Raw genomic sequence first — 24,491 nt, 5'->3', positions numbered from 1 at the left:
GATTCACCTGCCACATTTTCAGGATTTAAGGCTTTCTGCTGAGCCTCCTTAATTTGTATGGATAGATGTGAATGGATTGTTATAGTCAATGACTTGACTCTTCGACCTGAGTACTCTGTCCGACTTAAGGCGCCAGCTACTACGTTGGATTTATCGGTATGATAACGAATATCACATTCGGAGTCATTTAGTAGCTTGACCTATTGTCGTTGTCTCATGTTGTGCTCCTTCTAGTTGAATATGTGTTGAAGGCTTTTGTGGTCTGTAAAGATAGTGCTTTTCATACCATACATGTAGTGTCTCCAGATCTTTAGAGCAAATACGACTGCTCCAAACTTAAGACACTACTAGAAAAATAGCCTTTTACGACGTGCAATTAATGACGCACACTGATAGAGGGCGCACATTTGTGTGTGCCCTAAAAATTAATGTTAGTTTTCGAAAATTTGAAGGATAGATAACACGCATTTTTGCGTACCATAAAATTAGTGTCAGAAAAAAAATACGGAGGGCACCTACAAAAAAATGTGCGCCGTGTCACTATGTCGCTTTATATTTTTTTTAAGGAAACACGCGTTTTAGGGGGGAAAATAAAATCCAAAAAATTAACACCCCGCCTATTCATCCGAAAAATTCCACGCCTCTTCGAATTAGGGCCTTCGTCTTCATCCACATCTTCCTCAATTCCTCGATCCATCACCTCCACCAAAAACCTAATTCTCGGTTCCAACAAGTTCTTACACTCTTAATTCGATCCTGAGCTGAGGATTTAGGGTTCTTACCTCCCAGTTATCAATTTGAGCCGATGATTTAGGGTTCCTAAATCCGACCCTAATTTTTTCTATCTCACTCTCGATTTTCCATCTCATCTCTCTCGCCTGGTTCAAAACACGTAAGGGGCAACGAGGAGTTGTTGTCTAAGATGTTACAGGTGGAGGTGCAGGAGAAGACGTAAGGGGAGATGGAGTTTAACTCGGGCGGCGGCGGAGGTGCACGAAGCGGTGGAGCATAAGTTGTTTTACATTGATATCAAGGAGAACCACGCTGTCGTTACCTGAAGATTTCGGAGAAGACGTCGGCGACAAGGTCCACCATAATCGTACCTTTCAATGGAATCTATTGGTTCTTTGATATCTTCAACTACTACGTCACTTCTGATGACCAAGATATTTCTAGAAAGGAACTTCAGCTTGATAGCTAGGCAATTTATTATATTACACATTACACATACTATACATACACTTTCATATTTATTACTCTGCAAAATGTGGATTGACTTTACTAGTTTCTTCAACAATTATCATAGATTTTTCTTTCAAATAACCTTCATATCTGTCCAATTACCTTTCTGATTAGGGTTCTTTCTTCAAGTGTTTTACTTTGACATTGGGGAAAACAGAAGGGGTCAGTTTCTCAAGGTACGCAGTTGTGTAATTATGGTTTCAGTATGCTTAAAAACGTGGAAGCTTGTAGGTTTTTCTGTTTGTGCCTGTATAATCATGTAGAAATCACTAGGGGTATATTTGTCTGAAAAAGATCCTATTTTGATGCCATCACAAGATTCACGGCTGTCTGTGGGTACTATTAGATGTGAGGCTGGGAGTAAAGTAGCTGCAGTTGAACAAATTCAAGAGACCCCTCTTGTGATCAAATCGACTTCTTGTGAGAATTTTTTTTTTAAATTTATTTAATCACCATTTTGTTATCATCTTGTTTTGTATTTGAAATTATTTTTTATTTAATGTAAATTAATTGTATTTATGAATGGTTAAATATGACAGCTGGTTCTGAGCAAAGGAAGGTGGGACCCAATGAGCTTCTGGGAGTGGGGAAGAATGTGGTTTCAGAGTCATCTTCACGACCAGGATCATCTTCTCATGTCTCCTTTTCCATTTCTAGGCCTTTATCAAATTATAATAATAGGATGCAACCTGTCATCTTTAATTTAATTTTTTAGTAGAGTTAGGAACTAACTCTGTTTTTTTTTTACTTGTAGATTGCTCCTGTTATTCATGAATGGACATATGATGCAATGTGCCATGATTTACTTGAAATGGAGGGAAATAAATATGTTCACGTGGTTAGTGTAGTGTACATTGTTTATTATTATAAAATCTTGTTAGTGAAATTTTTTATATTATTTTTGTATTATAAGCCAAGTAATTATATTGCTTAGGTTCCAAGTAAAACAGGTGATGGTTATGAAAGGAAAGAGGTCCTTTTAGAGGATCATGATCTAGTATGGCTGGAGCTCCGACATTCCCATATAGCAGATGTATGTCTTTTTTAGATTTTTTTATTTATTTGGTTTTGGTTTTTAATAAAATATATAATTATATAGCTTTTGATCAATGGTTCATTCTCGGGCTAGTGAACGCTTGCATGACAAGATGACAAATTTTGTGTCCAGAAATAAAGCTGCTCAGATGCATGGCAGGTCTGTTTGTTTGTTTTTTCTAGTATGCATGAGACCAAATGACCATTTTACTCTTATGAGACTAAATGACCATGTAAATTGTTGTTGTATACATAAGGTCTGTTTTTTTTTTCTTTCTAGAATGAATAAAGTGTCTAAATGAGACTAAATGACCATTTTACCCTTGTAATTCAACAAAATAATTGTTTTTGTAGAGATGGTGGGGAGATGTCTACTCGTGACTTGCAAAAGATGGTTCAAGCATTGCTAATGAACAAATGGACAAACTATCCCTCCATGTTGATGTAAGTCACTAGGGTATTTGCTTGTTTGTTTTTTTTTAAATAAATAAATAAATAAATCTAGGGTTATGTTGATATAATGGTCAACTATGTCTGATACTAGTTTGACTGAAACAGCTTGCTGGAAAGATTAATGGTATTATCAGGGAGATGGGGCTTAGAGAAGTGGGGCAATTAGAGCAAGACCTTGTCTTTGGAGATGCAAGAACAAAAGATATCATTAAGTTTCTCAAAGAACAAGTGAGCAAACAGCAGGAATTAATAATTTATTATATGCATTCTAGATTTCATGTCCATAATTGTAATGTTGTATGTTGTTGCTTCATGCAGGATGCAACAGATGAACAAAAGATCCGATTATTAATGATATATGTAGCAACTCATACCGAGAAATTTGAGACTGATAAACTTGCAAAGATATTGGAGGTGAGGATCTTTTTTTCTCTTACTATTACAGCATTGTATTTTTGTTATCAAGGCATTGTAGTTTGTAAAATATACCCAATAACATCATTTTTTAATATTCAGTTAGCAGATTTGCTTCCTGAAGATATGAAGGCAATTTACAATATGAGATTTCTGGAGTCAGCACCAGATAGTATGAACAACTCAAACAGTGGCTTCCCACTAAAATTTGATAACAAGGTGTGATTATATTTGTTGATTATATCATAGCATCCTCTACTTTCATGTTTGACCATGTTTGACTAGTCAATCTGTTTCTCTTCAGAAGAGGCATGGTCTTAGAAAAGATCGTCCTGGTGAAGAAGCGGCATGGCAGTTATCACGCTTTATCTATCTAGAATAAAAAAACCTGATCTATGGATCTAATCTAAAAGCTCAGGTTCAAGATAAAAATGGTATCCAAGCAGAACTTGAAGAAGAAATAAAATTTCCATAAGATTTGAATAATAATTTGAGTATACAATTGAGTAAAACTCAAGAATCAAATCTTAAGCTAGTTTCTATCCTCCAGGAACTAGACGAACAAATAGAAAAACAGAAATTGGAGATAAATATTCTCGAGGCATCAGAACAATCAGTAGTTGATGAAGACAATGTAGAAGAGCATACAGGGGTAGAAGTGTCAAGAATCACGACAAAAGACAACTTTAGACTTGAGCTTGAACTGCAGAAATTTCAAGAATCACAAGAAAAGTTGAAAATCCCATGAGAGGTATGATTATGAAACAGAGAAATTAACTTTTAACTTTTAAATATTAATCTTAATTCTTAATTCTTAATCTCTTAATTAAGGTTATTATCTAATTTTTTCAGCCGATGTGTCTTCACCCTGTTCATAATTATGCTATTATTGCATATGACCCTTCTGCCCTTGGAGCCACTGGTGCCTTAGTTGTACGAGCTGTTGTACTTCTTCCTTGTAGGCAAATTTACATAATCTTATTGGTGGCCATTTTTTCGATGAAAAATGATCGTAACACTTATGGAGAATTGTGTGTAAACTTGTATGAGTTCTGATCATAGCACTTATGGAGAGTACTGTTTATATATCTTTCACACCACACATCTCTCTGAACACAGTATAATCTATTTTTGTATCTTTTTTTTCCTGTCCTCCTAAATCTTGCACAATCAATCAAAAACCCTATCTTTATATTTTTAAAATTCAAATCTTTTGATTTCTTTTTCTTGAATATACGAGTCTGAATAGCATAGTAGCAGATTAGATGAATTCTTGCTGTTTTTCACTTAGCTACACTAGAGATGGAACAAGCGATGCCCCTGCACTACATGAGGTAATAATTAAAGCTCTTTCATGATTAATTTAATTATTTTTGCTGTATTTTTATGATTTTTATTTTTTGAAATTGAAATTGTAGGATGATATTGGTCTTGCTATGGGCATCCAAGGAACTGAAGTTGCAAAAGAAAGTAGTGATATCGTAATCTTGGAAGACAATTTCGCTTCCATTGTAAAGGTCTGATATCTTCTGTTTTTGGTCTTTATGTTGGTATAGAAAACGCTTCAAAAGTATTATTATTATTATTATTATTATTATTATTATTATTATTATTATTATTATTATTATTATTATTATTTTTTGAGATTAATGTGTTTCTTTGGCATGCAAACATACAAAAATTTATTCAGTTCCAACTCACTGTAAATGTGGTTGCCCTTGTGATTAATGTTGTGGCAACTGTTTCTTTAGGGGATGTCCCCCTTAATGTAGTGCAAGTCTCTTTTTCTCTCAATCTTGTCAAAATATCAAAGATCAATAATAAAATGATAAAGGCAACTTACTTTGTATCATTGTACTTTGATTGAGATAAACCAAAGCAATTTAATATATGAATATTTCTTTTCTCGATAGTGTTGCTCATTTATTGGAGTCACGTGGAATGATTGATGAAGCTTTAGCAGTTGCTACAGGTCTTGATTATAGATTTGAACTAGATATTCAGCTTGGTAAACTAGAGATTGTGAAGGTAAGCAAAAGATATTCCAATACTTGACTTTATGAATTATAATTAATAATAACATTTGTTTGTGTATATAGGATATCGTACTAGTAGCACAAAGTGAGTCGAAATGGAAGCAGTTGGGTGAATTAGCAATGTCTACTGGACTAGTATGTGTCATTTTCAATATATTTATTTTTGGTTTTAGATAAATAAATCTAAAATAATAATAATTTATAAAACATTGCAGTTGGAAATGGCTAAATTGCAATGTAGCTACAAGACCATCTACTAAAGCAAGGTTAGCGTAAGAGTTGATGACGAGAACATTGTTCCAAGACCTTTAGTGAGTTATGATGATGTCCCTTAATATCAATGTAGTATTAGCTTATATATTTAGGGATGATTATTTGTATTTGACATGTTAGTGCAATGATTTATCTTTCTTATTTATTGTATTTTATTTTGTATTTTGTATGACATTAACTTTTGTGCAATGGATTGTATTTTTTGCAAATCGTATTTTATTTTCTATTATGATACATGAAATGCAAATTTAATTTGAAAATTAGTAAATCTATAAATAATTTTTTTTTAAAATAAAAATAAAAATTACGATACGCAAACAAGTTTGTCATCTTCATTTATGACATGGCCTTTCTTGACAGCGACTTTTGTTGATACGCATTGCGTGTCATAAATGCGTGTCGTAAATGCGCGTCGTCTCTAGAGGACGTGCAAAAGCGCGTCGTCTCTCGTTATGACAGGGCCTTCCTTGACACGCATTTGCGCGTAGTCTGAGCGTTTTACGACGCGCAATGAGCATCGTAAAAGGCTGTTTTTCTAGTAGTGAGATCATGTGTGGTTTAATTGACTTCGTGTGTCTTAAGCTGTAGTAAGGCATAGGCGATGACCTTTTCTCGTTGCATCAGAACACAACCAATCCCTTGGTTGGATGCATTGCAATATACTACGAAATCTTCTATCCCTTCTATGAGGGATAGTATCGGTGCGGTGCATAAGGCTTGCTTCAGCGTTTGGAATGCTCTTTCTTGTTTCTCTTCCCAATCAAAGTTCACACCTTTCTGGGTCAATGTTGTAAGTGGCTTCGCGATCCTTAAGAAGTTCTGAATAAACCTATGATAGTATCCAGCGAGGCCTAAGAATTGACGAATCTTGGTAGGCGTCCTTGGTGAATACCCTCTTCGCTAACCACGTGACCCAAAAATATAACATCCCAATTTTCAAGGCCAAAAATTCCATTTTTAATTAACTTATAAAATAGTTTACCAAAACATTGCCAATGTCATATCAATTTATAAAACCATAACAACGTGTCTCAAAACCATATCATCAAAAGTAATTAAAAATCAGAGTATAATCCCATAAAACTCCATGAGGAAATCATGTGTGTATGATGTGCTGCTACACCACCGGCTCCTTCCCCTTGGACGAAGAGGTACCTAAAACCAAAACTGAAACTGTAAGCACAAGGCTTAGTGAGTTCCCCCATCATACCGTATACCAAACAACATACATATTGTCGGGCAATTTTAGGGCGCCCGACCTACCCATGTCAAGCAATTCTGGGGTGCTGACCTACCCATGTCAAGACGTTCTGGGGTGCTGACCTACCCATGTCAGGCCATCCTAGGGTGTCGACCTGACCTCCAGTCTATCTTAACCGAATACGGGAACTATTTCACCCCCTACCGCTAGCATATAATATCATATCATAATCATGTTGTCAGACATATATGGGGTGTCCGACCTACCCATTGGTCCTAGAAACCAAATTGGGGTCTAGTTCCCTCCTACCGATACTATCACATATAACACATCATGCTAACATACACACATATCAAGCAATAGCAACCAGACAATTATCACAAAGACAATCGTCTCAACTAAACAACTACTAGTGGGTCGGCCTTGGTGCCTTAGACCCACTTCTATTGGAAGGTAACTCACCTCAATGTCGTGTAGTGTCTGAACTGTCCTCGGTGTGAAAATCAAATCTCCTCGACTCATCAATCCCTACACGACAACTCTTCTAAGTTATCAATTTGTATTTGTAACCCTAACCAGGGTCAACTCAAATCTGGTCAAAGTCAACCTCCAGTTGAGTTGACTCACCGAGTTGGTCTACTAACTTGTCGATTCCATACTCCTCCAGCATAATACAACCCCTAACTCTACTCATCCAGTCTAGCAAGAACTCGACGGGTTCTCCTTTAACCATAATATCGGGACCATCTTCCACTAACTCACCGAATTCATCATTCAACTCGTCGAGTTCGTCTCCCTCATATGAATGTGTCCAGTCTATGACTCATCGAGTTGTATGAACAACTCATCGAGTCTATCTTCATGGATTGGGTGATTGCCTTGGACTCGCAAAGTTTGATCAAACACTCATCGAGTCCCATGATTTCCAAGTCTATAATCACGTCCAACTTTATTAAGTCCTCCTCTAGACTCAACCAGATCCCTTAAAATAGCAAAAGTAGGGGAACCGTTACCCCACTCACCGAGTCCTAAGAATAACTCACTAATTCCACTAAAGTCCATGTCCATAAACTCGATTTCTATCAAGCTCATCTCATCTAAAGGGTAGATCTGACCTCTCAGGGTAGATATAGCATGTAAAGTCACGAACTTTACGTCAATGCATGGGTCTTTAAGCTCTAAAGGAACAAAAATGAGGTCTATAAGATGCATGGGGCTCTCATGGCTATAAAGTTGGCACCTTTATGCAATGAGACCCCTCCAAAGTCCAAGATCTGAAGCCATATCTCCACATTACACCCCACAACCTGAAAATGGCTTAGAATGTCCTAAAGATACCAAAATCCAAGCCCTAAAGATGATTAAACACATGAAGAGTCAAGATTGAAGCTTTTTACCTTAAATGGGCTGGAAATGGAACATAATCTCTAGATCTTCTAGCTTCAACTTGAACTCCCAAGCTCCTTTCTTCTTCTCAAGCTTCATAATCCACCAAAAATGCACAAAATGGCTTAAGAACACTCAAACAAGGCTAGGGTTTCAATTTAAGGTCTTCTGGAGGTATAAGTGACGAGGGAGGTTGATATGGGAAGAGATAAGTTGTTTAAATAGGGTTCAAACCCTCAAATTTAGGGTTTCACTCAAACAACACCTACTCGCCGAGTCGGTCTCCTGACTCGTCGAGTAGATCACTTAAACTCCTGCAGGATGTCACGTCTACTCGACAAGTTAGGCCCCCCAACTCGTCGAGTCCCAGAGAAAAATATGAAGTTTCTTGAATTAAATGCATACCAGGAATTGGGTGTTACAAAAAATTTGACTCTTTGAATCCAAAACTCGCATTTAGAAAACTTCAAATAAAGCTTCTCTGATCGTAGTGTCTCTAGTACCTGTTGTAAGTGTTTACTATGTTCCTCCTTACTACGAGAGTAGATAAGTATGTCGTTGATGAATACTATCACGAACTTATCTAAGTAATGGTGGCACACCTGATTCATTATGTCCATGAATATTGTCGGTGCATCGGTTAATCCGAAGGGCATCACTACGAACTCGTAGTGACCATAACGAGTTCAGAAGGTTGTCGTGGGAACATCCTGTTGGATTAATGTCTAAGTCCATAACTATAATTGGTAAGACTTGACCCAACCCGACATGGTCCATTTGGGTTGCATACCATCATGCACTTGGATAGACTATAATGAGAGAAATAAGACACTTATGGTTATTAATATATTATAAGTTCTAGTGTATTAATAATAAGCATAATGAGATTATTTAATTAGTATTGATCAAGAATTAATCTAGGATTAATTATGTGATCAAAAGAAGACTAATTAAATATATGGGTTAATTGTGTAAATCATCCATACTTGTATAGTGGGCTAATGCTCCATGGATTATCTAGTTGGGCCAAAACCCATATGATGCTCCATGGTATATTTGAACCCATGGATCCAGGGAAATGAAAATTCATGACAATTAGAGTTTACCCTAATTGTATAACTATATAAGCATCTTATTCTTGAGGAAAATTGGCCACTAGTATTATTCAAGAAAGGGCTAGCCGATTTTCATGAAGTGTAGAATTCTCTCTAAGTTATTCTAAGTGTTTTGATGATTGTGAACCATTTGAGGTGTCACACTTGGGGCACTAGGCACTCAAGCTTCATGAAGACAAGCACCAATAAAGAGGTATGTATTCTATCTTGTTATATTGATAGTTTTGTATGCTAGTTTAGAATAATACCTTGGATGTTCATATTTGCATGTATAATAGAGAAAACATAAATCCAAGGTATTTAGGGTTGCATGTACACTTAGGAGTGTTAGAATGCTCATAACTCAGCAGTGGTATCAGAGCCTAGGCTTGTTTTCTTGTTATACTTGCAATAGAAGTTGAAAAAATCGAGTTTTGTTGCTGTCTACCCAGCAGACTCGCCGAGTCCATGAAGGGACTCGACGAGTCCAAGGCAAAATGCATCCAACTCGCCGAGTTATGTTCATGCACTCGACAAGTTGGACCCTACAGCATATTTTCGAGGTTTTTGGCTAGAAATGGACTAGGAACATTACCTTAAGTTGTTTTTGAACTTATAAACTTGTTTTTTTTAATGTGGTAATGTTCATGCTAATCCATTTTCAAAGATAATTGTCAATAGATTCATGTTTTGTATTAGTTTAAAGACTAATTACATGAAAAAGTTTGATTTGAATTATCTTGTTCTTATGAGTTGCTTAGATTAATAGAAAAGTTAATTGAAATAGTTGTTTTCAATCCATTTTAATCTAAGAGTTGAGTATAAAATGTGTTTGTGTAACTTGTCCTCAAGTTACATGAAGAGTCACATTAAAGACTCATAAAACTCATAAAATTGGCAAAGGTTACAAAAAAACGAAGAGTCTAGTTCTAATTAATTGGAGTTATGACTCCATAATTTGTCCTCAAGTTATGGAGGACCAAGAGTCTCTTCATTAAATAAATAAAAAAAATAAAAAAATGTAACCTTAATTAATTCCATAAGTTATAAAAATAAAGAAAAGTTAATTCTTTTATTAGTTTAAAGTCTTCCATAAGTTATGGAACTTGAAGAGTTTTTGGATTAAAACTACTTTAAACACATAAGTTATGAAATTAATTAGTTTTGAATAGTTTCAAAACTTGCCCTCAAGTTTTGGAATTTGTAAAGTTTTCACTTATGAATACTTTAATTCCAAGTTAGCCCTTAGAATTTTAAGAGTTAAAATTCAACCCTTAGACTTTATAATATTATAAGTTAATAATAATATATATGTATAAGAGTAAAGTCAGTCTTACCGCTAGTACGCCTCATTCACGAAGCCGGTCTATAAGGTGGGTATAAAGTTGTTGCCTATAAAATGGCAGCTTAATGGGTGTCCACTCTCACCCACCGCTCGCTTGACCGGTGGAGGGTCGTTAGCCGAAAGGGTTTGACAGGACTATAATTCTCCCTTCATTAAAAGTATTAATGCTAAATACTAAGTAACTAAACTCTTAATAATTCCCAATCTTAGTTACTTAGGAAAATTGTGAATAAGGTGCTAATCCATGAAATTACACTTTACACTTTGTCTAAGTCGTTAGTGGAGCGTGTGTGGTTAACCGGCACATTAACTTCGACTTAACAAGGTAGGTAAAGGGTGACTTAATATTTATCATAGTATCGATGGAGCGTGTGTGGTTAACCGGCACATCGATTGAGGGGTAATTTGTTAAGGGTACCAAGTAATTTGCATGGTTACTTCACACCTTGTTTTGTGATCCTCGGCATCCCAGTCACAAAACCTGAAGGGCACACTCGAGATTGAAACATGCCATTGAACAGTTCAATGAATCTCAAAAGATCTAGGAGTTTCAAAACCAATTAAACCTAATAATACATTTCGTTTATCTTGGTGGAAATTGATGAATCGTCATTCACCTACCTTCAAATTGTTTTATAGCTTGGATTACGGCATACCTCTTCTAAGTTATAAAATAGTTTTTTGGGTCCTAGCCTTAATATTTCATATTGGGTGTCATATTAAGGACTTTAAGATCAACTATCTTGAATATCTCCCAAAACATGTCTGGATTAGACATTTATGATCTTACCAAATCTCTTGAAACAAGCTTTCCTAATAAAGATGATGTCCCATGGATATCATACTTCTTTCTCCTCCTCCAATTATTCTCCCTACCCCACAAGTTCTTGAAAGGTTTAAGGTCACTCGAGCCCTATTGACAAGTAAAGGTCTTGGTATGGTCACATCTTGGAGATGTAGTCACATATTGACAAGCCGGGAGAGTTGGGTGTCAAAGTCTTGAGAAAGTTGGTGGTTCAACTACTTTCTAAGTCACATAGTGAATTCTTTTGGAACACCTATGAAACAGACTATGACAAGACCCTTAATGATCTTATCTATTTGTTAAGATCAACTTCCTTAAAACTTAATGGACATTGACAATGATGACATTGGATATCTAGTAAAGCATTCTCTTCCCAATGGAAAGGGATCGGCCATAGTCAACTCGGTTGAACAAATGGTAAAGAGAAAAGTTAAGTCTGTGATAGTCCCGTGTACCATTATCAAAGATTCCATATGTTTATATTGCCAAAGGAAGGGGCATTGGTTGCGAAGCTGCCAAGTTTACCTAAGGATGTTAAAGTCAATAAGTTTGACTCTACTTCAGGTAAAGTCCACTATCTAACTCTGTTAAGTTTCTATTCTGAGATTCCTGATACATGATGTGACTGGGTCACATGGTAATGTTTTAAGAATCAAAGAAAAGTAAAGGAACTCAAGAAAGAATATGCTGAATCTGATCGCATAGATGGATTTCTATCGCGTAGTTTGAAGATCGGATTCTTGAGCTACTTCTTAGGAGTTATGAGATATTGCTTAGGAATAGATAACAACAAGTTTTCATATGGATTGTAAGGATAAGTTTTTCCGCATAGTTTTAAAATAAAAGAAAATTTTTTATTTTAGTTATTTTAAAATATCCTTACAATGGCATTTGAGGAAAAATTGTTGCTTATATGATTCCATTAATAGCAAGAGTGGAAGTATGAAATTGATTCTTTCATTTGTGGTAATGTCTAAATTTATCAAATAAAGGAAAGATTCTCATCACCCAAGTCTCAATTGGACCGGAACTTGGAATCATGCAAGGTGTATAGCATGATGAATGAGAACTGTCAAGTATTGGAAAAATTAAGACTAATTACTTGTTCACATGGATGTGTGAGTCAAGTAATGGACTAAGGGATCGAGTACATAGTCATGTGCACTGATTAAGTCCACCACAAAAGATTGATAAGATTATTCGTCATAGTTTACTAAAGCTCAGTAAATATGGTTATACTTACAAGCTTAAATGTAACTCTGAGACATTGGAAAAGGTTCCAATGTAAGGTAGAGCGAATAAGAAGAATCAACTTAGGCAGAAGGATAAAAGTTTCTCAAATCTGAAAAGATGGGAGAGTACTTTAGTATCAGTTTTGTGATCTTCTTGATGATTAAGAAACCATATCAAAATTAGTTCTCTAAGGAAGTCTTAGTGCATTCTTATGACTAAGAAGAAGGGATCTTGAATTGTTGAAATGGTTAAATCAAGAAGATGAGTCATACTTCGTTCCAATACAAGTCTTAGAGTCGTACTCCAAGATTGTAATTTGAGTGACATGTCTTTAAGAAGGTTTAAAAACACTTATCAAATGTAAGAGTAAAAGTTTTCTACTCTTGTACATTTGAAATTGGTAAGTTGTGATGTTTTGGATAAAAAAAAGACCAACTTCGGCCAATTGTGTGAAGTGTTTGTCTTGATTAGAATCCACACTATCTCTTGGATGTTTGACAAGGGAGTCTTATAGGTCAAGAGGATAGTGGGAGTCTTAAAGGTCTTGAAAGTCTCAAGAACTAATCAAGAATGAAACCTAAAGTTCCTCACTAGCACATAACTTGAGGTTTATAACCTATCGTGTTGACATATTCTGTGCCCATTCCAGTTAAAGTTGGTTTTGCATATGAGTTCTTAGAGTTCTTAATGTGTTGCACAACAACTTGGAAGCAATGGCAGGCCCTTAAGCCGCCAGGTGGCAAGAAGTTAAGATTGAGTTCAGTCCATCTGAGTTTGGATTTGTCATTATCCTTGTCTTGTGACTATGGTTTTGACAATTCACATGGATAAGAACACACACACCATTAAATCTAAGTGTCATAAGGTTTCTCTCCGATTCATGAAAATGATGGTGAGGAAACACTTTCACTAAGTAGATTTTAGCTGGATAGCAATTGTGATATTTGCATTCTCAAAGTCGTTAGTGGAGCGTGTGTGGTTTACCGGCACACTAACCTGGACTTGTGAGAAGTGGCATAAAGTTCTAACCATTATGATTACGGCATCCCTCTTCATAATTGTTTAGACATACAAGTGTGATATCTAAGGGAAGGTGTATGATTTTGATAAAGTTCTATCAAAACAATCCAGTATCAGAAATCTGAACTTTGGTAAGAAAGTCAATAGAGTATTGATTTCTAGAAGTCCAGTTGATTTCTGAGTACATGTCAAAGCTAGTGGGAGCATAAGTGTTATGCTAATAATCATCATGTTAGTGGGAGCATGATAATTATGATAAAGATTGCAAGTTAGAAATGTTAATTATAGAAAACAAAAGGTTTCAATTGGGAAAAGGTTGTTTTGCTATAATTAAGGGAGAGGAAATTATACTTCATCTCAAATCTATAAGCTTAGATCGTGAGGTTTTAATCATTTAGTCAAGGAAATATATATGAATTTCATGTTGGAATAGCTCAACATAAGGAAATTATGTATATGAGTCCATTATTTGCGTTCTAAATTTTGATTATGATTACAGCATCCCTTTTCATAATCTGAATTATGAGAACTTGGCAAATAGAAATGGAAATGTTATAGCAAAAGACTGGTTTAGTCTTTATGTGAGACATCATGAATCATGTCCCATATGCTTCGGATATAGGATCGATTACATGTGCTATATTCATCCTTTCTAAAAGTTTCCAAATGCCTGGGGCATTAAGAAGGGAAAAGGTTTAGAACTGGATATGACTAAAAGGATTAAACAATTGTCGAGGACAATCTAAGGTTTACCAAAGATTGGTTGCTCAAGGACAGTTGGAAGTATAGTGATAATTCTGGAATGACCATATTGACATAATCTGTAAGGAGGCAACTCTTGTTCAGAAGTGATAGTTAAAATGGAATCTGGAAATGTTTCAAAGTTAGAATTTTCAATCTGTGTAAGATTAAGGAAACTTAATGCAAGAAGGATGGTTCCAAGGAGTTGATCTCCTTTGGAATGCTCTGTAATGATTGTTGTCAAGTCTTTCTGACTTTGTACATAACCATTACAAGAGGATCAATGCATATAAGTTTAGAATCTAACAGATTTCAGTAAATGACATGAATTTGGAATTCTTGCATTTGCAGTAAGGATTTGGGAGTGTGAAAAGAGAATCATTGAAGTTATGTTCAATTGATCTAGTTCACAAAGCAAAGATCATATACAAACATAGTATGCATACTTGGTGTGTGGCATGACTAGTGTTTAGAAAACATAGTGTACATGCTTGGAGCATGGGACAACTATTGTTTTAAATTCAAGAATAAAGTTGATAGCTGAAATAGTATACAATAAATAATGTGTAATCATATGGTGATAAATAAAAGGTGTTTTATTTATGTTCATAGGTTTTGATACCATATTGGATTCAATTATTATTGTGTTTTCATTTTGCATGTTTTGACTTCCAGAATAAACTAGGTTATTCTTCCGGAATGACTAAGTTATTCAAACCATCCACAGTCGGTCATATGTTGGAAGTAGATATGAATCAAGATTGTCATGGGTTGGCTTGTAGAGGTCTAAGATGTTGGACAAAGGGCTACAACACTCATGAGTGCTCATAAGTTCTGAGTATTGGATTCAACCCGCGCTCATTGGAATCACTTCATGGATTTTATCACGAGTGATCATGAGACGATAATATCTTATATTCTTCAAACCTAGAGATACGAGTTGTTACTATGAGTTGATAGTACATTGATTGCACGAAAACGCATTGGTAACTCGATGTTATAAAACGTGTCTTTGTGTATGATTCAACAAGTAGTAGAACAAGCCATATGAGTCGAAGTTTATCCATTCCTTTTACCTTCGAGATAAAAGCGATATCTGTGGGCCCCTCGATGATTTGATGATGACAAATGGAAGTGCTCGGCCGGGCCAGGACTGATTTGATTTGTTCAATTAGTCAGTCGTCATAAATCGGAAATCGGGAAACAACAAATGGATAGAGAGAATGATTATAATCCATGTCTCAGTCCATATGATATCTAGAATGGAGGAAAATATGATCCCTTATCTAATGGACAAGTAATTGACAAAGGTCAGCGTTTATCGACAAGGTCAGAGTTCGACAGAAGCTTTTGAGAGCTACGATTGCCAGTTGGTTCCTGAAGTCATACGCAATAATAGTTTTAGACTTATCCAAGTGGGAGACTGTTGGATTAATGTCTAAGTCCATAACTATAATTGGTAAGACTTGACCCAACCCGACATGGTCCATTTGGGTTGCATACCATCATGCACTTGGATAGACTATAATGAGAGAAATAAGACACTTATGGTTATTAATATATTATAAGTTCTAGTGTATTAATAATAAGAATAATGAGATTATTTAATTAGTATTGATCAAGAATTAATCTAGGATTAATTATGTGATCAAAAGAAGACTAATTAAATATATGGGTTAATTGTGTAAATCATCCATACTTGTATAGTGGGCTAATGCTCCATGGATTATCTAGTTGGGCCAAAACCCATATGATGCTCCATGGTATATTTGAACCCATGGATCCAGGGAAATGAAAATTCATGACAATTAGAGTTTACCCTAATTGTATAACTATATAAGCATCTTATTCTTGAGGAAAATCGGCCACTAGTATTATTCAAGAAAGGGCTAGCCGATTTTCATGAAGTGTAGAATTCTCTCTAAGTTATTCTAAGTGTTTTGATGATTGTGAACCATTTGAGGTGTCACACTTGGGGCACTAGGCACTCAAGCTTCATGAAGACAAGCACCAATAAAGAGGTATGTATTCTATCTTGTTATATTGATAGTTTTGTATGCTAGTTTAGAATAATACCTTGGATGTTCATATTTGCATGTATAATAGAGAAAACATAGATCCAAGGTATTTAGGGTTGCATGTACACTTAGGAGTGTTAGAATGCTCATAACTCAGCACATCCTCCTCTAAAACTTGTAATTGATGGTACCCGGATCGTAAGTCAATCTTCGAAAAGTAGTTCTCCCCTTATAGTTGATCAAAAAAGTTGTCAATGCGAGGTAGTGGGTAAAAATTCTTAACGGTAAGTTTGTTTAGTTCGCGATAGTCGATGCACATTCAGAATGATCCGTATTTCTTCTTCACGAATAAGACCGGTGCTCCCCAGGGTGAGAAGCTTGGTGTAATAAATCCCTTACTGAGAAGTTCGTTAAGTTGACTGGAAAGTTCCTGCATCTCTGCTGGAGCTAGTCGATAGAGTGCTTTAGCTATTGGGGTATCTCCTGGAAGTAAGTCGATTCAGAACTCGACTTGACGTTGTGGTGGTAATCCTGGCAGTTCTTCTGGGAAGATGTCGGGAAAATCGCGGACTTCCGGAATGTTCTTTAGGTCTTTCACTTCTTGGTTTGTATCGACTACGTGAGCAAGTAATGCATGATATCCATTTCGTAAGTACTTCTGAGCTTGAATACTAGAGATGATGCAAAGGTTTGTGTCTGGTTTGTCGCCATAGATAATTAAATTTTTGTTATTTGTAAGGTTAAGACAAACAGCTTTCTCAAAGCACATGATGTCGGTAGGATGTAGACTCAACCAATCCACACCGATAATGATGTCGAAACTTTTAATTGAGACCGACATGAGGTTGATTAGAATTGAACAGTTATCTAATGTAAGTGTGCATCCTATGTAAATTCCACTAGTGCTCTCCGTTTTCCCGTTATCCATCTCTACTGTGAATGTTTCTTTCAGTGTTTGTGGTGGTTGTGTAAGTAAATGTTTAAATCATTGATTTACAAACTCCTCTCAACTTCACTATCAAATAGTATGCATTCATATGAATTATCAAGGAGAAACATACTCGTAACCACCGAAGGGTCAGCCACGGCTTCATCATGGCCTATCGCCAAAATCTTTCCTACACCCCCAACATTTCTTGCTTTTGGGCAGTTCCGTTTGTAGTGCCAAACTTCTCCGCACCCGTAGCAGGCCTGATCCAATCCAATGCTCAGGACTTGGTTGATTGGCTTGGCTGGTGCCTTACATAAACGGACAATGTGCCCCTTCATGTTGCAGTTGGCACATTGCATTTCCCTGCATGGTCCATGGTGGTGGAAGTTGCAGTTGGCGCATTTTGGCAAATTCCCTATGTACTGTCTCGCTAGTGTGGGGATAGTAGGGGTTATCGTGGCATGAACAACCATGATCTATTGTTTCTTGTCAGAGTTCTTCCCCGATTGGTTCTTATTCTTGTCCAAAAACTTCCTATTGTTCTTGTTGGCTTTGATTGTTTTTGGGATAGTAGTGGTGGTCGTTGATGGATTGACTCCATGATCAATTAGTCTCTGTGCCAACCGCTTGGCACTGTCAAAGGTAGTCGGGTTCGAAGCTAAGACGTTCCCCTGATATGGAGGTACCAGTCCCCAAATGTATCTCTTTATCTTCTTGTTCTCAGTGGGGACCATTCCTGGACATAAAGCTACTAGGTCGCTAAACCTAGCAGTGTAGGCTACGATGTTAAAGCCTTTCATTGTAAGACTCCATAATTCCTGCTCAAGTTTTTGAATTTCGCCTCTTGTACAATATTCTTCCCTTGTAAGTTCTTTCAATGCTTCCCATCCCATAGCATTCACCACTACCAGAGTGAGTAACTTGACATGGTTGCTCCACTAAGTGAGGGATCTTTCGGAGAAGGTGCAGGTGACAAATTTTACTTTGTTACCCGTGGGATAGGAGTAAATCTCAAAGATAGACACTGTTTTCTCGAACCATTATGATAGTACAATGATCCCTCTAGTCCCATTGAAGATTTTGGGTTTGCAGTTGGAAAAGTCTTTGTACGAACACTCCCTAGGGTGCCTGTGACTGTCACATTGATTTGTGGGTTAACCCCAAGTCCCTAAACCACTAGCGTCTGTGTTGCTCATTTAGGACATAGCAGCTGCAACAGCTGCAGTGACGACTGCCTTAAACAATGTAGTGTCAATTTGAGGTGGTGGTGGCGGTGTCGGCATAGCATTAACATTAGTACGTCTCGGGTTTCTATGTGGAGGCATCTTTCACTTTAAGAACTAAAAGATAGAAAGATGATAAGATATTAGGAATGAATATGAGGTTGATATCTCAGAAATAACAACTGTGACAACCATCAAATTCTGGTCAAGTCAAAGTCAACAAGTCATACCGGTTAACTCAATTGACCCTTGTATACTAGGGTTTACACTATGTAATTACAATACAGATCGTTATTCTAATGAGAAATCACCAATTGAAAAGTTTGTATATCTAGATTTCCTTAACCTAAAATTGTGGTAACTAACAAACCAAACCGATAAAACAATGTTGCATACTCATCGGGAGTGTGTAACACCCTTAAACATCGCTTAACGGGGCTTACGGACCTTGCGTTGCGAAGCCAAACACTCAAAAAAGGTCACAAAAGAAGCTTCTCCCAATCTATTTCACCCTATCTCTATCTATTAAAAATCTCTCCCAAATCTCACTCTGAATAAGGGATCTCTCCAAAAATGTGAAATCTCTCACAAATCTCTCTCAAAACCTCTTTCGAGTTTGGGGCATCTCGGCACTTGACTTGGTGAAAAATCATTCAAAAAGGAGTGATACCTTGGAAAATAGCCTCTTATGGCCGAAGTCCCTCAATATGGACCAAACTCTCCTTGAGCCGAAGCCCCAAGAACTAGGACCGAAGTCCCCTTGAGTAACCGCAGCCATCGCAGCGGACCGGAACTGCTGAAGACCGAGGCTACTAAAGACCGCAACGCTGAACCGCACCCGCAACTAGAGAACCGCACCTGACCCCGCCTTCGATCCCTCCTGACGAGCCGCCTGCGGTACCTGCTCGGACCGCAGTCCCCTCCCCCTCGTATCCGATTCACCAACTCAACCAACACTCCGGTTCTAAGGCTGCTGAGACCGAACCCTCGCCCTGACTTCAGATTTACCATTTTCCACACGATTTTCGACCACGACTCCGTTTTAAGCCCGTTTTTAATTATTTTAACGAGGCATTTTCACCCAAACTTATATTTTGACATATAAGGTCCCATATATTCATAAATTCATCATATTTTTAAGGGGATCCTTTTTTAAGAATAAGATCTATTAAGTAAGATTTTGTGGTGGAGTGTTAACTCTTCCATAGTTTTTGACACAAGCAACCACCCCCATGCCCACTCCATGACCAGCCATTGTCCTCCCCACCACCCCTAGTCACTTCATAGTCCTTTCCCACTCATTTCTCAGCCATGCTCACATCCTAAGAGCTGGAAAACCCACCTTCTCTCTTCACTTCACTCATTTCACCAAAGATCAAACACCTCTTTTCTCTCAAATTCTCTCTCATAATTTCGAGATTTCCTAGGCATTTTTCAAGCTTTCCTTCTACATTTGGTAAGTATTATCACCCTTCTTATGGATATTACATTTCCTTTTACTCAAATCATTGATTTCTTACAAAAACTCCATCATAATTGTGTTAGATTCTCGAATCTTCAAGCAATCCTTCAAGTGATCTTTCAAGTGTTCTTGAGTTGAACACTTTTCTCCTTCAACATCCATCCACTAAAATCACATAAGGTGAGTTCATACCCCTATCTTTTCACATTTTCTTAAATTTTAAGGGGGGGGGGGGGATACAAGTTAAGACAACAAGAATACCACTAAACTCTTCCAACAGCTTTCATCAGAAAAGTTGGACTCCATTCACGGACTGTTTTGGACAACTTAAAAATTTTATTTTTCAAAAATGTACTAGGTGAAAATATTTCAAGTTCTTAGCTTTAAAATGACTACTTGTACATCTCCATACGATTTTTCTACAGTTTATGGTGATTTTTACAAAACTGTCTATCATTTCAAGAACAAATCTGGACCAGTCTGTGATTATGGACTTTTTTACACAGGTTGGAGGTCACTAAAAATCATGAGAAAATTTATGAACAAACTAGACTCATTTTTCAAACTCCTAGAATTTACGGATTCTGATTTGGACCTTTGATGAATTTTCTATAAATTTTCTAAGAACAGGAAATAGAAATGCTATTACTAGAAAAATGCTATCATTTCATTTACACCTTGTAAATCGTTGAACAATGTGTGTATCATTATGTGATCATATATTATTATCAGATATGTCATTTTGTCTTACTATTAGACATACATCAATTATAAAATGGATTTGTTTTGCTATAATAAGAATGTTAAATGACAAATTGTTACGAACGAAATTGCATCCATTACATACCAACTTTTGGTAAGCTATGATAAGTATAGTTTGTGTACACTACTACTACCCTTGTTTTGATAAACTATAATAGGTATAGTTTATGATACGTTTACATAACAAACTCATTACTAAAGGTTACATTTATATAAAATGGGTTTCCATTAGATTACACGTAAATTCGTTAATTACTTTTATGAGACATTCGCTTCACTTTATAAAATAAGTCATGTATTGTAACCAGAGTCTCCTGGAGGGAGAGCGTGATAGTTGTATATAGATCTATATTGGGTCTGACAAACCCACACCTTAGATGCATGCAACAGTTAGACCGGCAGGTCTAAGGTGATAAATGTCATAATATTTCCGACGCCTGAAGAACGTCGTTTCATACCATCTAGGTCATAGTATGGTTATAATAACTCACATTAAGTATTAATAAACATAGGAATTTATGGGAATTTCATTGAAATAAAATGAGTTTACATCGATTTTAAACTTGCATTATTTATTATATGTAAGGAAGGTTACTTATACAATTTGGTTTTGGGTTTTTAAGACAACATTTTTCGTATTAAGGAGAATATTGGATTTTTTGGAATGAACACTACTCTTACAAGAAAAGGTTTTCATAACTACATACAAATGCTTATGAACTCACCAACCTTTGCATTGACACTTTTCAAAACAACTTGTATTCTCAGGAAATCACTAAACAGGTAACCAAGTGCTTTTGAGGATGGGACGTTAAGGCGTCAAAACATTTCATTTTTGTCAACCTAATGTAATTGATTTGGAAACATGTAAACTCATACAACAATGTAACTCTTTTAATTATATTTATGTTGGTTGTGTTAACTTTAATCACTATTGAAATTATTGTTATGATACTATACATGAAGTCCTTCACCCCCGGACATTTCCGCCATCCTTGGTTTGGGGGTTTGATGAATTCTTTCGAGTTTGGGGCATCCCGACACTTGACTTGGTGAAAAATCATTCAAAAAGGAGTGATAACTTGGAAAATAGCCTCTTAGGGCCAAAGTCCCTCTATAGGGACCAAACTCTCCTTGAGCCGAAGCCCCAAGAACCAGGACCAAAGTCCCCTTAAGTAGCCATAGCCATCGCACCGGACCGGAACTACTGAAGACCAAGGCTACTAAAGACCGCAGCGCTAAACCGCACCCGCAGCTAGAGCACCGCACCTGACCCCGCCTTCGGTCCCTCCTGATGAGCCGCCTACGGTACCTGCTCGGACCGCAGTCCCCTCCCCCTCGGATCTAATTCACCAACTCAACCAACACTCTAGTTCTAAGGCTGCTGAGACCGAACCCTCGCCTTGACTTCGGATTTACCATTTTCCACCCGGTTTTCGACCACGACTCCGTTTTAAGCCCGTTTTTAATTATTTTAACGAGGGATTTTCACCTAAAATTATATTTTAACATATAAGGTCCCATATATTCATAAATTCAGCATATTTTTAAGGGATCCTTATTTAATAATAAGATCTATTAAGTAAGATTTTATGGTGGAGTGTTGACTCTTCCATAGTGTTTGACACAAGCAACCACCCCCATGCCCACTCCATGACCAGCCATTGTCCTCCCCACCACCCCTAGTCACTTCATAGTCCTTTCCCACTCATTTCCCAGCCATGCTCACGTCCTAAGAGCTGGAAAACCCACCCTCTCTCTTCACTTCACTCATTTTCACTCATTTCACCAAAGATCAAACACCTCTTTTCTCTCAAATTCTCTCTCATAATTTCGAGATTTCCTAGGCATTTTTCAAGCTTTCCTTCTACATTTGGTAAGTATTATTACCCTTCTTATGGATATTACATTTCCTTTTACTCAAATCATTGATTTCTTACAAAAACTCCATCATAATTGTGTTAGATTCTCGAATCTTCAAGCAATCCTTCAAGTATTCTTGAGTTGAACACTTCTCTCCTTCAACATCCATCCACTAAAATAACGTAAGGTAAGTTCAAAACCGATATTTTCACGTTTTCTTAAGTTGTAGGGGGGGAATACAAGTTAAGACAACAAGAACACAACTAAACTCTTCCAAACAGCTTTCATCAGAAAAGTTGGACTCCATTCACAGACTGTTTTGGACAACTTAAACATTTTAGTTATCAAAACTGTACTAGGTGAAAATAGTTCAAGTTCTTAGCTTTAAAAGTTCTACTTGAACATCTCCATATCATTTTTCTACAATTTATGGTATTTTTACAAAACTGTCTATCATTTCAAGAACAAATCTGGACCAGTCTGTGATTATGGACTTTTTTACACAGGTTGGAGGTCACTAAAAATCATGAGAAAATTTATGAACAAACTAGACTCATTTTTCAAACTCCCAGAATTTACGGATTCTGATTTGGACCTTTGATGAATTTTCTATAAATTTTCTAAGAACAGGAAATAGAAATGCTATTACTAGAAAAATGCTATCATTTCATTTACACCTTGTAAATCGTTGAACAATGTGTGTATCATTATGTGATCATATATTATTATCAGATATGTCATTTTGTCTTACTATTAGACAAACATCAGTTATCAAATGGATTTGTTTTGCTATAATAAGCATGTTAAATGACAAATTGTTATGAACGAAATTGCATCCATTACATACCAACTTTTGGTAAACTATGATAAGTATAGTTTGTGTACACTACTACTACCCTTGTTTTGATAAACTATAATAGGTATAGTTTGTGATACGTTTACATAACAAACTCATTACTAAAGGTCACATTTATATAAAAAGGGTTTCCATTAGATTACACGTAAATTCGTTAATTACTTTTGTGAGACATTCGCTTCACTTTATAAAATAATTCATGTATTGTAACCAGAGTCTCCTGGAGGGAGAGCGTGATAGGTGTATATAGATCTATATTGGGTCTGACAAACCCACACCTTAGCTGCATGCAACAGTTAGACCGGCAGGTCTGAGGTGATAAATGTCATAACATTTCCGACGCCTGAAGAACGTCGTTTCAGGCCATCTAGGTCATAGTATGGTTATAATAACTCACATTAAGTATTAACAAACGTAGGAATTTACGGGAATTTCATTGAAATAAAATAAGTTTACATCGATTTTAAACTTGCATTATTTATTATAAGTAAGGAAGGTTACTTATACAATTTGGTTTTGGGTTTTTAAGACAACATTTTTCGTATTGAGGAGAATATTGGATTTTTTGGAACGAACACTACTCTTACAAGAAAAGGTTTTCATAACTACATACAAATGTTTATGAACTCACCAACCTTTGCGTTGACACTTTTCAAAACAACTTGTATTATCAGGAAATCACTAAACAGGTAACCAAGTGCTTTTGAGGATGGGATGTTAAGGCGTCAAAACATTTCATTTTTTTCAACCTAATGTAATTGATTTGGAAACATGTAAACTCATACAACGATGTAACTCTTTCAATTATATTTATGTTGGTTGTGTTTACTTTAATCACTATTGAAATTATTGTTATGATACTATACATGAAGTCCTCCACCCCCGGACGTTTCCGCCATCATTGGTTTGGGGGTGTGACAACAACACATAGTTCTACATGAATTCTGTAAGGAGTTAGAAATAACAGTCTGTTACAAGCAACACTTATAGAAAGGATAACATGAAGTTGAGTAGTTATTTTACAAAAAAGATGATATGCATGCTGATTGGTACTGGTATATTCAATATATAAAGTTTGGGAAAACTTGACCTTAAAAC

General features: G+C 36.4%; 2 long non-coding RNA genes across 2 annotated transcripts; both read left to right on the top strand.

Moving 5' to 3' along the window:
• The first annotated feature begins 2,196 nt into the window (after positions 1 to 2,196).
• LOC145029152 (uncharacterized) lies at positions 2,197 to 2,684 on the top strand. Its single transcript, XR_013676398.1, has 3 exons — positions 2,197 to 2,275; positions 2,372 to 2,437; positions 2,632 to 2,684. It is a non-coding gene; the product is annotated as an uncharacterized LOC145029152 (long non-coding RNA).
• Positions 2,685 to 3,738: 1,054 nt separating this feature from the next.
• LOC145029151 (uncharacterized) lies at positions 3,739 to 4,173 on the top strand. The gene is made up of 2 exons (XR_013676397.1): positions 3,739 to 3,895; positions 3,997 to 4,173. It is a non-coding gene; the product is annotated as an uncharacterized LOC145029151 (long non-coding RNA).
• Positions 4,174 to 24,491: the final 20,318 nt, after the last annotated feature.

The sequence above is a fragment of the Lactuca saligna genome, chromosome 2 (assembly GCF_052625555.1).
Source record: "Lactuca saligna cultivar CGN05327 chromosome 2, ASM5262555v1, whole genome shotgun sequence".
Taxonomy (NCBI): Eukaryota; Viridiplantae; Streptophyta; class Magnoliopsida; order Asterales; family Asteraceae; genus Lactuca; species Lactuca saligna.
The sequence above is the reverse complement of the archived record's forward strand: the minus strand, read 5'-3'. Positions and strand labels throughout refer to the sequence as shown.